Source organism: Nicotiana attenuata, chromosome 2 (assembly GCF_001879085.1).
Source record: "Nicotiana attenuata strain UT chromosome 2, NIATTr2, whole genome shotgun sequence".
In the NCBI taxonomy this organism is placed as follows: Eukaryota; Viridiplantae; Streptophyta; class Magnoliopsida; order Solanales; family Solanaceae; genus Nicotiana; species Nicotiana attenuata.
Window position 1 is genome coordinate 75,891,103 of NC_031990.1, and position 10,289 is coordinate 75,901,391.

A 10,289-nucleotide genomic window follows, 5' to 3' on the forward strand; every position below is an offset into this window, starting at 1 on the left:
CAATGGAAGTTCACTCATCTCTCTTAAGAAAAAGTCACAAGTCCGGCTCTAGGTACTACATGCTTGCCCCTTATGTGAGTATCCACTAATGTAAGCTTCATTCAACTCAAGATCATATAGGGCTTTTGCGGAGACGTTGTGAAGGCTTTTGGTTCAGGGTAGGAAATGCTTTGGTCTAAGTAGGTTCCATCTTCCTTTAAGCACTTCTTTTGATTCGTTTGGCACACATTCACTTGACTCTTTGAGTCATTTCACTTCTTTCTAAGGGGTTAGAGAGACACACTGTCACTCTTTCTTATGCATTTCAAACATTTTCTCCTCTTTCAACTTTCCACACCTTTCATTCTTTGCTTTTCTTGAATCCTTTTTTATTCTTTTTCACTTTGAACATTTTTTTTGTCTTTTTGCTTTTCTTTCTTTTTCATTGCCTTTCCTTTTATTCATTTTTGTGCCTTTTTACCACCTTGTTGCAATCCTCGTCTCTCCCCCCAAACTTATACTTTTGCCATGTGCTAAAGGAAAGATCGGGTGCCAAGAGAGGGTATCTTTTAGAACGAGTATAGGCTTGTATCATGGTTCTTGAAGGAAAAAGGTCTAAGGCTCAAAAGGGTTGACTAGGGATCTTATCGTTGGTAGGTTGTGGATGTGTTCAAAATATCATTGGGAACAAAGAGAGCCTATAATCATGTCTCAAGTCAAAATTCACTTAGGATTTCGCCTCAACAGACATTCAGGACAAGTTCTAGACCAATGGCTCGGGACTTGGACTTACAATGCGATTACTCACCACACAAGCTATGAGATTGCTAAAGACACAGAGTCGGGGGCCCACAACAACCTTTGATAAGATTTGAGCACACAATGGTCCCAAAAAACCACTTGATGATTATCGGCCAACACAAGAGTCTCAAGGTCATGACTTTCAGCATTCTAAACACAACAATTTGTTTTTGACCATGAGATCAACGGCAAATGTGCTAGGCCCAAGTGAAGCATTGCTTGAGGCACCTTTAACTACTAACTACTAAAAACAAAAAGAAAAACGGACTGAAACCCTTAAGAAGGTTGTCACGCCATCTATCATTGAGAAGAGCCACCCGGTTCACACAACACTCCACCTTTGGAAAGAACCATGGCATTAAGAAAACTAAAGGCTTATTACTAACTTTCAAAACAAGAAGCTACGAATCACAAATAAGAAGCTAAGAACAAAAAATTTGCGAAAAGTAAAATGAATATATACAAGAGGGGATTTGTCGAATATACAATAGATGGATGAATATCTACAATGTAACATAACTTTATATACATACCCAAAGTAAAATAAAAGTGCGAGAAACGTAACGAAATGTTAAAAATATATACAAACCAAAGATGAAAAATAAAGAATGCATAAAAAGTATCAAATATATACAGTCATCCGAATGAATCCATGAAACAAAAAGTAGGGCCTACCCCCTCGAATGAAAGCTGGCATTGTCCCCAACGCCAACTAAACAAAATAAACATCAAAAGAGAAAGGAGAAGGATATAGGGACTCCCTATGGCCTGTCTGTCTACATGGGCTCCTGAGTGGTCCCAGGGTCCTCACTGTGCTCGAGAACCTCAGACTGGTTCCCGGTGGTCTGCTGCTGTGCTGCTGGAACCTAGGCATGGACCTGGACATGCTCCTGAAGTGCATCTTGTGGCTGACTGGAAGAAGCCTCTGGTGGGTCGGCCAACTGGATGACTGCATCATCCGATCTGGGAATCATCCTCCTCCTCTTCGGAGGCCTCTGAGAGTGCTCTGGCTAGGGATCAGCTGCTGGTACTGGGTCCTGGAGCAATAAATCTAAAGGCAACTGATCCGCCTTCAGTCTATCAACATCAGCTCTCAGCTCCTTCACGGACTCCTTGGAGGCTCGTGTTTTCCTCAACTTCTTGTGCTCCCTGGCAAGCTCCTTGAGAGCCTAGCTATGTGAAGAAACTGCATCAGTAAGCGCCTTCTGAGTGTCGAGGATTTTCTTTTGGTTGTCTAGTATCTCCTTGAGAGCATCCTGTATCGACTGGGGAACCTGTGGAGGTGGAGGTGCCGACTGAGCCTCTACCGTAGTAGTCAAGATGGACAACTTGGATGACGTAGTCTGCATCTAGTTGTTGATACTAAGAAGTGCCTGGGTCAGTCGGTGGGCAGTGATAGGATGAGCACGGGAAGATGGAATCTCCGGGTCCGCTGAGGTGGATGGACCAGGAGGGATAGCAGTGGAAATTAAGGAAGGCTCAGCAGGGGTCACTACCACAACTGGCTCTTCAGACTAGCAAGTTGGAGCAGTAACCGTACTCTTGAAGTTCTTGATCTTGGGGTTATCATCCCCCTGCATGCTGTACCAAGAATATGGGGCCTTCGCTTTGACCTTGATGTCGAAGGGCCTCTTTTCCACTTTCAGATCCCGGAAGTACATAGTGAGAAAACTGGGGAACGGGTAGTTTCTATCATGCTTAGCGCCCACAATTGAAATTATTCTTGACATCACATTTCCCACATTGATCGGGTACCCTGCCATGATCTACCCCACCAACACTGCCTGGTGAAGAGGAAGGGCGTTATCATGAGTAGTCGGGTCCAGTCTGCTACACACAAACGTTTCCCACCCCTTTGCCTCGAAGTTCAAATTGCGCCTCAAAATCTTGACGCGCGCAGTCAACCAGTCAGGGGTGGTACCCGGGATTGCCGGGTATTGTGCCAACCATGGACGAACCTCCTCACCCAATTCCATTTTTGCCATGTATAGGGACTCATTCTCCTCATCAAAGCCAAGGTAATCGTTGATCGTCTTCCATCAAATAACACCTTCAAGTTCCGCACCTTGGTCACCTTTTTGCCCTTTTTGATGTGGGCAACGTTGGCATAGAATTCTTTGACCAAGTGCTCATTGGCATCCACACAATCAGACAAAAAGTGCGCCCAACCAACTCTCTCCCTAAACTGCCTCCTCATCTTGGGGTTGTGAGGTAGCAAGTCTCTATCTATGAAACTCCTCTCTGGGATCAACTTTCTCACCGGCCACCATTCCCGGAATTTATGGTATGCTACTTCACTGACGAACCGGTCTTGCCACACCCCCGGGTTCCTAGTTCTAGCAATACCCCCACCTGTGGTTCACCTCCTTCTCCTACTTCTTCTTCTCCCCCTACTTCTTCCTCAGCACCTATTGCACCCTCTCCAGATAATGAAGCTGTGGGAGAGGTGGAGTATTCCTCACTACCTTCACCTGAGCCCTCAGACGACCCAGAAGAAATATTCACTGACGCTTGGGCAGTGAGGGATGCTGGAGGTGTGTCTCTTAGCCTAAACCTCTCCGGCCAGTCAGGGATGTGTGTTGGTATTGAGTCTGAAGATATCTCCCGGGAAGGCTCGTACTCACTGCCCGAAGAGTGGGACGCAACCCTATCAGCAGCTTTTATCAACTTTCTTGTCCTTTTAATATTTCCCGGACTTGGGGAGTGAGTTTTATCATTTTCTGCTTCCCTCCCCGAGAGGATTCTCCTCAGCCCGGTTGTTTAGTGACTTTACCTCGTTGTTTCACCATTGTCTGCAAACACAATTCAATTGAACTCGTTAGTATCAGTTGCAGCAGTTAAGAACAGAGTTGCATAATCAGGAAAGAAAAATTGTAGAAATATTGCAGAAGTCACACAGTGCGGACTGCACAAAATGGTGTGCGGCCGCACTGGGGTCACTGCGGACCGCACAAAATGGTGTGCGGCCGCACTGGGGCTACTGCGGTCCGCACAAAATCAACCGCGGCCGCAGTCCCTGAGGTTCAGCATTCAGACTTTCATCAATGCGGTCCGCACAAAATGGTACCGCGGACCGCACAGGAGCACCGCGGACCGCACAAAAACGACCGCGGTCCGCACTGAGTGCCCAATTGTGGGCACTAACTTAGGGTTTCATACATTTTGATTTTGGGTCCAATTTTCCACCTAAGTAGTGTCCCTACATGTTTACCCGTTGATTTTAACGACTTATGTCTATTTTAATCGAAAGATTAACTACCCTAACCTAATCTATGTAAGAAAATACGGGAAGAAGAGAAAGGAAAGCAAGAAAAAAACAAAAACTAAAAGAAATTAACAAAAAAGAACAATTAAAAGGAATGGAATGATACCAGATGTTAGATGAAATAAAGCCAATCAGTTCCGAACAATTAATTACGAGCAAAGGGAAGTGATGAACATTGCTTTAGAGGTCTGAGATTCAAGGGTTCAAAAAGTGTGAACATTGGGCCTCAAGGACTATTTATAGAAAAAGCCCTGGGGCATAGCTTACCTACCCCAGTGCGGACCGCACAAAATGGACCGCGGTCGGCACTGCACAAAATTTTCAAAGCTTGAGGAGGCAACACACTGCGGTCCGCACAAAATGGACTGCGGCCGCAGCGGTCCACTACGGACCGCACAAAATGTAGTGCGGCCGCAGTGGCAAACTTCAGAGAGGTCTATATTTCACCCTCACCAGTGTGGTCCGCGCAGAATGTAGTGCGGCCGCACTGGCAACTTCAGAGACCTGAATACTTTTTTCCATTATGTCCTGTACTGCATCAATACATTCCTGTAACATCTCACAATCAGTTAGCCCAAAAATCATTCCTACACTACGATGAAAATCAAATAAAAACAAGAAGAAAAACACATGGGTTGCCTCCCAAGAAGCGCCTGGTTTAACATCACGGCACGACGCAAGTCAACGGCACATCATTTGAAATGAAGGAGTGCCACCACGTGGCTGTCATCAAACTTTCCAAGATAATGCTTGACCCTATGCCCATTCACTCTAAAACTTCCCCACTTTTGTCTTTAAATCAAGGGCACCAAACGGGGTCACACACACTACTTCAATGGTCCGCTCCACTTTAACTTTAGCTTTCCCGGAAACAACCGTAACCGAGAGTTGAACAAGAGCATCAAATCACCTACTCTAAACTCCTTGCCACGAGCATATTTGTCATGAAGGTACTTTATCTTGTCCTTGTACAAGGACGAACTGGAGTAGGCATGGAAACGGAATTCGTCAAGTTCATTGAGTTGCTCCACCCGAAGATTTGCAGCCACATCCCAATCAAGGTTCAACTTTCTCAAGGCCCACATGGCCTTATGCTCTAACTCAACCAGTAAATGGAAAGCTTTCCCGAACACCAACCGATACGGAGACATACCAATTGGAGTTTTGTAAGTAGTCCTATACGCTCATAGAGCATCATCCAGCTTCTTAGACCAATCGGTCCTATTTGCATTGACTGTTTTAGACAGAATATTCTTGATTTCCCTGTTGGACACTTCAACCTGGCCACTTGCTTGGGGATGATAAGGAGTAGACACTTTGTGGTTGACACCATACTTGGAAAGCAAGGTGTCAAAAGCTCTATTGCAAAAATGCGATCCTCCATCACTAATAATTGCACGAGGAGTGCCAAACCTTGTGAAAATGCTCTTCTTTAGAAATGCAACCACACTCCTAGCTTCATTGTTTGGCAAAGGCACAGCCTCGACCCATTTTGAGACATAATCAACCCACTACAAGAATGTAGGTGTTTTCGCACGATCTTACAAATGGGACCATGAAATCGATACCCCATACATCAAAGATATCCACTTCTAGAATGGGGTTTAAAGGCATGTCATCTTTCTTCGAAATACCGCCCGCTCTTTGGCATTGGTCACACCTTTTCACTAAATCACTTGCATCTTTGTACAAAGTTGGCCAATAAAATCCACAACTTAGAACTTTCGAAGCTGTCCTCGCCCCTCCATGATGGCCACCATAGGGGGAGGAATGACAGGCCTCTAGGATGCTAAATTGCTCCTCCTCAGGTACACACCTCCGGATCACTCCGTCGGTGCAAATCTTGAACAAGTATGGCTCGTCCCAATAGAAGTCCAGACTATCTCGTTTGAGCTTCTTCCTTTGGTTAGAAGAGAGCTCACACGGGATGATGCCCGTCACAAGGAAATTAGCAATATCTGCAAACCATGGCATATCACTCATCGATACAGAAAATTATTGCTCATCGGGAAATGCATCATTGATCTCTAGGCCATCACACGGCCTTCCTTCTTCCTCCAAGCGGGACAAATGATCCGCCACTTGGTTTTCGCTAGCTTTCTGGTCCACAATTTCCAAATCAAACTCTTGGAGTAATAAGACCCATCGCATCAGTCTAGCTCTGGAGTCTTTCTTTGTCATCAAATACCTAAGAGCGGCATGATCGGTGTGCACTATGACTTTGGCTCCCATAAGATATGGCCGAAACTTTTCCATTGCGAACGCAATAGCCAACAATTCTTTCTCAGTCAACGTATAGTTCCTTTGAGCCTCATTCATTGTCTTGCTCGCATAGTACACTGGATGAAACATTTTGTTCACTCTTTGTCCCAAAACTGCCCCAACCGCAACATCAGTCGCGTCGCACATGAGCTCAAAAGGCAAGCTCCAATTGGGTGCGGTAATGATCGGGGTGGTGGTCAACTTTTGCTTGAGAATTTCAAAGGCCTGCATACATCCCTCATTAAACACGAACTTTGCATCCTTTTCTAGCAGCTTGCACAGGGGATTCACTACCTTCGAAAAGTTCTTGATAAATCGCCGGTAGAACCCCGCATGCCCAAGAAAACTTCTAACCCCCTTGACAGAAGTGGGGGGAGGAAGTCTTGAAATCACCTCAATTTTGGCTTTGTCAACCTCAATACCATTCTTTGAAATTTTACGACCCAACACTATGCCCTCCTCAACCATGAAGTGGCATTTTTCCCAATTTAGCACAAGATTGGTGTCTTTACACCGGGCCAACACTCTATCCAAATTGTTCAAACACTCGTCAAATGAATCACCCACAACACTAAAGTCGTCCATGAACACCTCCAAAATATCTTCCACCATATCGGTGAAAATGGCCATCATACACCGTTGGAATGTTGCCGGTGCATTGCACAACCCAAAGGGCATCCGAGAGAAAGCAAAGGTGCCATATGGACAAGTGTTGTCTTTTCCTGATCCTCTGGAGCTATCAAAATTTGATTGTACCCCGAATAACCATCCAAGAAACAATAGAAGGCACGCTCGGCAAGACGATCAAGCATTTGGTCAAGGAAAGGCAATGGGAAGTGATCCTTGCGGGTCACCTTGTTCAGCTTGCGGTAGTCCATGCACACCCTCCATCCGGTCACTGTCCGAGTTGGAATAATTTCATTATTAGCATTGGTCACCACGGTTATACCACCCTTCTTCGGCACACACTGCACCGGTGAAGTCCATGAGCTGTCAGAGATAGGATACACCACGCCGGCATCTAACCACTTGATCACCTCCTTTTTCACAACTTCTTGCAGTGCCTCGTTCAACCTCCTTTGATGTTCCAAGGAGGGATTTGCATCATCTTCCAGAATAATCTTGTGCATACAGAATGCGGGGCTTATTCCCCGAATATCAGCTAGAGTCCATCCAATTGCCTTTTCCGCTTTTTGAGCACCGCCAATGTGGCACCTACCTGCATGTTAGTAAGACAAGAGGAAAGAATAACTGGTTAAGTTGAATTAGGGCCTAAGAATTCATACCTGAGGTGTGGAGGCAATGGCTTCAACTCCAACACCGGAGGTTCCTCAATTGAAGGCTTTGTTGGAGGGGTCTTTCTATTTTCAAGATCCAAAGTGAGTTTCCTAGGCTCATAAGAATAAGAGCCCATTCCATGTAAAGCATTCACGCACTCCACTTGGCCCTCATCATCATTGACATCAAGATTCAACAATACGGCCTCCAAAGGGTCCTCTACATTGATCATTGCACTGGTATCATCAATTATCACAGCCGTGACAAGATCCACAAATGAACACACTTCTGTACAATTGGACTGCTTCATTGATTTGCACACATGAAAAACAACCTTTTCATCACCCACCCTGAAAGTGAGTTCCCCTGCTTCCACATCCACTAGAGCGTTCCCCGTAGCAAGGAAAGGTCTCCCTAATATGATCGGGACCTCAAAATCTACCTCACAATCCAAGATCACAAAATTAGCTGGCAAGATAAATTTGTCCACCCGGACGAGCACATCATCAAAAATACCCAATGGTCGCTTCATTGATCTGTCTTCCATTTGCAATCGCATGGAAGTTGGCCTCGGAGGCCCAATATCCAAGGTCTTGAAAACTGAGTAGGGCATTAAGTTGATGCTTGCCGCTAGATCACATAAAGCTTTAGCAAAGTCTGCACTCCTTATAGTGCAAGGGATAGTGAAAGCACCAGGATCCTCTAACTTCGGAGCCATTGAATGTACTATAGCACTAACTTGGTGGGTCATCTTGATAGTTTCACAGTCCATGGATCTTTTCTTTGTCACCAAATCTTTCATGAATTTAGCATAGCCAGGCATCTGCTCTAAAGCCTCTACCAAAGGAACATTAACGGATAAGCTCTTCATCATGTCAATGAACTTTTTGAATTGATTTTCATTTTTTTGCTTGGCTAGCCTCTGAGGATAAGGGGGAGGTGGCCTAGGCAAGGGTGCCTTGGCTTTTGGCACAACCGGCTCCGGCATGTCAATTACGTGTTCCCTAGACGGGTTCACGTCATTTTGTGTTTCCACCTCGGCATCTTGAATATCGATCCTCACTTCTTCGTTTACATTTTCATCAACCACATTCTCAACTACCAAAGGAACTTCATCTTCCTGCAACTCAACTTCATCACGCACAACTTGCTTTTGTTTGGAGGCATTCACATCACCGCCTCGTCCACTCCTAGTGGTCACAACCATAACATGATTGTTCCCGCCCTTCGGGTTCACTACCGTATCACTTGGTAGAGCACCCTTAGGGCGTGTATTTAAAGACTGAGAGATTTGGCCTAGTTGCACCTCCAAATTTCTAATGGAAGTATTATGAGAAGCCAATTGAGCATCTTCTTCATCATTTGTTCGAACATCATTTCAATTCTACCCATATCATTGCTAGAAGAACTAGGACCTTGGGATGGAAAAGGTGGTGGGTTGTTTGATTGTTGGTACATTGGGGGCCTTTGAAATCCTTGCCCCTGATTTCCTTGGTTATTGTTCCATCCACCTTGGTTGTTGTTGTTTCCACCCCAATTGTTGTTGTTGCCCAGTTTCCCTGATTGTTCCGGTTGTTATTTTGATTTCCCCAATTGTTGTTTCCTTGTTGTTGATTGTTCCAGTTATTGTTGCCTTGTTGTTGGTTACCCCAATTGCCCTGGGATCGCCATTGTTGTTGTTGGTTGGAAGAATTGCCTCTTTGGCCTTGGTAATTATTCACATATTGCACCTCTTCGTTCTGCCCATCATAACAATCATCTTGGAATCCACCACAATCATTATCAAATTGATCCGAATTCGCTTGGTTCTGTTGACCTCTCTGTCTTCTATTGTTCACAAGCATGTTAACACCCTCCATAGCATTTACTTGGCGAGGATTCTGAACTTGTTGCAATTGCGCCTTTGCTAATTGGTTCATTGTTGTTGTAAGTTCTGCTATAGCCTGACCATGGTCATGTAGTTCTTTGTGCAAATGAGTGACCGTGGGGTCACCCTGTGGAACATTGGCTCTACTTTGCCAAGCGGAGGATGTGCCAGCCATTTCATCAAGAATAGCACAAGCTTCATCATAATGCAGCTTCATGAAATTTCCCTCCGCCAACTGATTCACTATGCACTGATTCGTTGTATTGATGCCCCGATAGAAGGTCTGTTGTATCATTGCCTCTGTCATATCATTGTTGGGACATTCCTTCACCATAGTTCTGTATCGCTCCCAAATCTCGTGCAATGGTTCAGTAGGCTCCTGCTTGAAGGCTAAGATCTCATCCCGAAGTGCTGCCATGTGCCCTGGTGAGAAAAATTTGGCAATGAACTTATCCGCCAACTCATCCCAAGTTGTGATGCAATGGTTGGGGAGTCGCTCAAGCCAATCCAGTGCTTTCCCCCTAAGTGAGAATGGGGAAAGCCTCAATCGAAGTGCATCCTCGGACACATTGGTTTGCTTGCTCCCCCAACAGGTATCCACGAACCCCTCAAGATGTTTGTACGCATTCTGAGTGGGAGCACCTGTGAAATACCCACGCTGCTCCAATAATGTCAACATCACGTTGGTTATTTGAAAATTGCCCGCCCAGATCCGGGGCGGAACAATAGCACTCGCATAGCCTTGGTTGGGAGAACTCTAGGATCCACTCTTGGAGGTGGCGGAGGAGGGTCTAGAATATTGTCATTTGCAATGGCCTAGCGGCCTCTACGTTGTCC

General features: G+C 45.4%; 1 pseudogene; it reads right to left on the minus strand.

Annotated features, from left to right (window-relative positions):
• Positions 6,605 to 7,350, minus strand: LOC109223096 (annotated as a pseudogene).